This window comes from Schistocerca serialis, unplaced genomic scaffold, assembly GCF_023864345.2.
Source record: "Schistocerca serialis cubense isolate TAMUIC-IGC-003099 unplaced genomic scaffold, iqSchSeri2.2 HiC_scaffold_213, whole genome shotgun sequence".
Lineage (NCBI taxonomy): Eukaryota > Metazoa > Arthropoda > Insecta > Orthoptera > Acrididae > Schistocerca > Schistocerca serialis.
Genome location: NW_026047777.1, coordinates 105,001 through 110,100, shown reverse-complemented (window position 1 = coordinate 110,100; position 5,100 = coordinate 105,001). Strand labels below are relative to the sequence as shown.

At 51.8% G+C, this 5,100-nt stretch overlaps 1 non-coding gene across 1 annotated transcript in view; it reads left to right on the top strand.

Annotated features, from left to right (window-relative positions):
- The first annotated feature begins 4,225 nt into the window (after positions 1-4,225).
- The window catches only part of LOC126444004 (small subunit ribosomal RNA), a 1,909-nt gene continuing 1,034 nt past the window's right edge, over positions 4,226-5,100 (top strand). The window contains exon 1 of the ribosomal RNA XR_007582343.1: positions 4,226-5,100. This exon is cut by the window's right edge and continues 1,034 nt beyond it. This is a non-coding gene — a ribosomal RNA (small subunit ribosomal RNA).

Below are 5,100 nucleotides of genomic sequence, written 5' to 3'. Positions count from 1 at the left end.
ACCGCAGGCATCCAATTACGATAATCACTATCAACGAACCTGCCGCCCCCCCCCCCAATACACCTTTCCCTACAACAATGTGTATCTGAACCTACGCTATATCGTACCTTAACCTAACCTATATCGTACCTTAACCTAACCTATATCGTACCTTAACCTAACCTATATCGTACCTTAACCTAACCTATATCGTACCTTAACCTAACCTATATCGTACCTTAACCTAACCTATATCGTACCTTAACCTAACCTATATCGTACCTTAACCTAACCTATATCGTACCTTAACCTAACCTATATCGTACCTTAACCTAACCTATATCGTACCTTAACCTAACCTATATCGTGCCTTAACCTAACCTATATCGTGCCTTAACCTAACCTATATCGTGCCTTAACCTAACCTATATCGTGCCTTAACCTAACCTATATCGTGCCTTAACCTAACCTATATCGTGCCTTAACCTAACCTATATCGTGCCTTAACCTAACCTAATTTGTGCCTTAACCTAACCTAATTTGTGCCTTAACCTAACCTAATTTGTGCCTTAACCTAACCTAATTTGTGCCTTAACCTAACCTAATTTGTGCCTTAACCTAACCTAATTTGTGCCGTAACCTAACCTAATTTGTGCCGTAACGTAACCCATGTTGTGCCGTAACGTAACCCATGTTGTGCCGTAACGTAACCCATGTTGTGCCGTAACGTAACCCATGTTGTGCCGTAACGTAACCCATGTTGTGCCGTAACGTAACCCATGTTGTGCCGTAACGTAACCCATGTTGTGCCGTAACCTAACCCATGTTGTGCCTTAACCTAACCCATGTTGTGCCTTAACCTAACCCATGTTGTGCCTTAACCTAACCCATGTTGTGCCTTAACCTAACCCATGTTGTGCCTTAACCTAACCCATGTTGTGCCTTAACCTAACCCACGTTGTGCCTTAACCTAACCTACGTTGTGCCTTAACCTAACCCATGTTGTGCCTTAACCTAACCCATGTTGTGCCTTAACCTAACCCATGTTGTGCCTTAACCTAACCCATGTTGTGCCTTAACCTAACCCATGTTGTGCCTTAACCTAACCCATGTTGTGCCTTAACCTAACCCATGTTGTGCCTTAACCTAACCCATGGTGTGCCTTAACCTAACCCATGTTGTGCCTTAACCTAACCCACGTTGTGCCTTAACCTAACCCACGTTGTGCCTTAACCTAACCCACGTTGTGCCTTAACCTAACCCACGTTGTGCCTTAACCTAACCCACGTTGTGCCTTAACCTAACCTACGTTGTGCCTTAACCTAACCCATGTTGTGCCTTAACCTAACCCATGTTGTGCCTTAACCTAACCCATGTTGTGCCTTAACCTAACCCATGTTGTGCCTTAACCTAACCCATGTTGTGCCTTAACCTAACCCATGGTGTGCCTTAACCTAACCCATGGTGTGCCTTAACCTAACCCATGGTGTGCCTTAACCTAACCCATGTTGTGCCTTAACCTAACCCATGTTGTGCCTTAACCTAACCCATGTTGTGCCTTAACCTAACCCATGTTGTGCCTTAACCTAACCCATGTTGTGCCTTAACCTAACCCATGTTGTGCCTTAACCTAACCCATGTTGTGCCTTAACCTAACCCATGTTGTGCCTTAACCTAACCCATGTTGTGCCTTAACCTAACCCATGTTGTGCCTTAACCTAACCCATGTTGTGCCTTAACCTAACCCATGTTGTGCCTTAACCTAACCCATGTTGTGCCTTAACCTAACCCATGTTGTGCCTTAACCTAACCCATGTTGTGCCTTAACCTAACCCATGTTGTGCCTTAACCTAACCCATGTTGTGCCTTAACCTAACCCATGTTGTGCCTTAACCTAACCCATGTTGTGCCTTAACCTAACCCATGTTGTGCCTTAACCTAACCCATGTTGTGCCTTAACCTAACCCATGTTGTGCCTTAACCTAACCCATGTTGTGCCTTAACCTAACCCATGTTGTGCCTTAACCTAACCCATGTTGTGCCTTAACCTAACCCATGTTGTGCCTTAACCTAACCCATGTTGTGCCTTAACCTAACCCATGTTGTGCCTTAACCTAACCCATGTTGTGCCTTAACCTAACCCATGTTGTGCCTTAACCTAACCCATGTTGTGCCTTAACCTAACCCATGTTGTGCCTTAACCTAACCCATGTTGTGCCTTAACCTAACCCATGTTGTGCCTTAACCTAACCCATGTTGTGCCTTAACCTAACCCATGTTGTGCCTTAACCTAACCCATGTTGTGCCTTAACGTAACCCATGTTGTGCCTTAACGTAACCCATGTTGTGCCTTAACCTAACCTATAATGTGCCTTAACCTAACCTAAAGTGCGCCGTAACCTAAACTATATTGCGCCTTAACCTGACGCACGTTGTCGCTGAACCTGCTCTGTAATTGTTATGCAACCCGTTAAAGTAGTGTAGTGTTGCCTAACCGCAACCCTCGCAATATAGTTCGCTACTCGCACTGCCCGGTCCCCTGTGTATCGCGTCATGTTAAACACCTTGCAGGTGTTGCTGACTTTCCACATGCTCCTGCTATACACTGTAGTGTGGATAGCAGCAGGACGTACATGCCCCCCCCCCTTCCCCCCTGCCTTCGCAAGCTGGTCGGTGAGAAGTTTGCATGTTCAATGCCCTTCGCATGCCGACGTACTCAGCCTACGTTGTGGTACGGCCTGTCACCTGTCCGCCGATGTACGCAAAACCCACAAACTGTACTGCACATTGCTCCGTATGTACTGAATGATACATCGTGGCCCATGTGACCGTATGACGACAGCGCCTAGCAACGGCGGACCATACAGTCCAAATATTGTGCACGCAGCTACGTGTCGTCTCCCTATAAGAGCTGGATTGCAGTGTGGTACGCCATACAGACGTGTGGGAGGAACGGACGCCCTGGATGGCGATCAGCATGAGCAGTCTGTTGATGTAGTGGAGCGTGTATTCGGACGTAGTCGTCTCTTCTCACACACCGTGATAGCATGTTGCACCGCGTTCCACATCTGCGACATGCTGCAGAGGCGGGCTGACAGTCGTTCGCGCAATGGACACCGCATACGTACGGGGTCTACCTTCCACGTGTTCTCTAGGCGTGCACATGTTGTTGCGTCTATGTGGGCAGACGTAGTGTGTTGTGACACCTGACACAGGCATGCAATACTCGTTGCAAATGGCGATGGACGTGTACGTTTGCTGGTGACGTTACGCAAATGAACAACCGGTAACCCGTTGTGGTGCGGTTGTTCTCGCTAGAGGTGAATCAGTGTTGGCGACGATCGGTCGAGCTATTAACCGGTTGTTTCAGGGATACCCACCATGCCCACGAACGTGAAAGGGGACCCACCATGCCCACGAACGTGAAAGGGGATCTGGGTGTGAGGCGATACGCGGCGGTGGCTGGGTGGGACCGTCCCCGGCCGGTGAGGGGGGGCCGCCCGGCGTGCTGGCAGCGCGGTGCGTGGGCGCACGCGCTACAGCCGGCTGGTGGGGGCGGCCGGTGGCAGGCGCGCCGGCCGACGGACGCGGCAGGCGGCGCAGCTGCGCGCCGGCGCCCCCTGCTCGCGGCGCCTTGCGGCCAAAGTAGGTCCTCGCGGGCCCGGTGCGAAGCGCGGTGGCCATCTGCAGTGTGCTGGTCCGATTGAGGACTTTGTGCGCTGAGGATGCGCCGCCGCCCGGCGCTCGGCGCCGCGACGCCGTCTGCTGCTCGGTCGCCCCAGCGGTTCTCGCAGGTGGTTTGTATCGCAGCTGTGCGGACGTGTTGGCGCGTGCGCTGTGCTGGGAGAGTTCGCTTCGGCACCCAAGTAGGGCTTTTGTCCTTCTGTGGCGCTGGCGTTGGAGCTGCCGGTCACCGTAGGTGGCGCGTGTTGTCTCCCGCCGGCAATGCCACGACAGCACGCTCCCGGGCCTCTGTCGGCAGCGGCAAGCTCAGTTGGGAGCACGGGTGGTCGCACCTAAAGCGTCTACTCGCCTAACTCCGGGCGATTGCGCCTCTCTCGAACCCGACCAAGTACTTAGGACGGCGCTGCGCGCCGCCGGGACCTGAGAGGGTTTCGAGGTGTGTTGTGCAGGGGAGCTCAGCCTCCTCCTGTTTGCAGAATAATTGAGCGGACGCTTGCGTGTTCGCGCGGGCCCCCGGGACACACTCCCGGGCGGCCGGCTGCTCAGCTCTAGTTGACGCAGCTCCCTGGTTGATCCTGCCAGTAGTCATATGCTTGTCTCAAAGATTAAGCCATGCATGTCTCAGTACAAGCCGCATTAAGGTGAAACCGCGAATGGCTCATTAAATCAGTTATGGTTCCTTAGATCGTACCCACGTTACTTGGATAACTGTGGTAATTCTAGAGCTAATACATGCAAACAGAGTCCCGACCAGAGATGGAAGGGACGCTTTTATTAGATCAAAACCAATCGGTCGGCTCGTCCGGTCCGTTTGCCTTGGTGACTCTGAATAACTTAGGGCTGATCGCACGGTCCTCGTACCGGCGACGCATCTTTCAAATGTCTGCCTTATCAACTGTCGATGGTAGGTTCTGCGCCTACCATGGTTGTAACGGGTAACGGGGAATCAGGGTTCGATTCCGGAGAGGGAGCCTGAGAAACGGCTACCACATCCAAGGAAGGCAGCAGGCGCGCAAATTACCCACTCCCGGCACGGGGAGGTAGTGACGAAAAATAACGATACGGGACTCATCCGAGGCCCCGTAATCGGAATGAGTACACTTTAAATCCTTTAACGAGTATCTATTGGAGGGCAAGTCTGGTGCCAGCAGCCGCGGTAATTCCAGCTCCAATAGCATATATTAAAGTTGTTGCGGTTAAAAAGCTCGTAGTTGGATTTGTGTCCCACGCTGTTGGTTCACCGCCCGTCGGTGTTTAACTGGCATGTATCGTGGGACGTCCTGCCGGTGGGGCGAGCCGAAGGCGTGCGACCGCCTCGTGCGTGCTCGTGCGTCCCGAGGCGGACCCCGTTGAAATCCTACCAGGGTGCTCTTTATTGAGTGTCTCGGTGGGCCGGCACGTTTACTTTGAACAAATTAGAGTGCTTAAAGCAGGCAA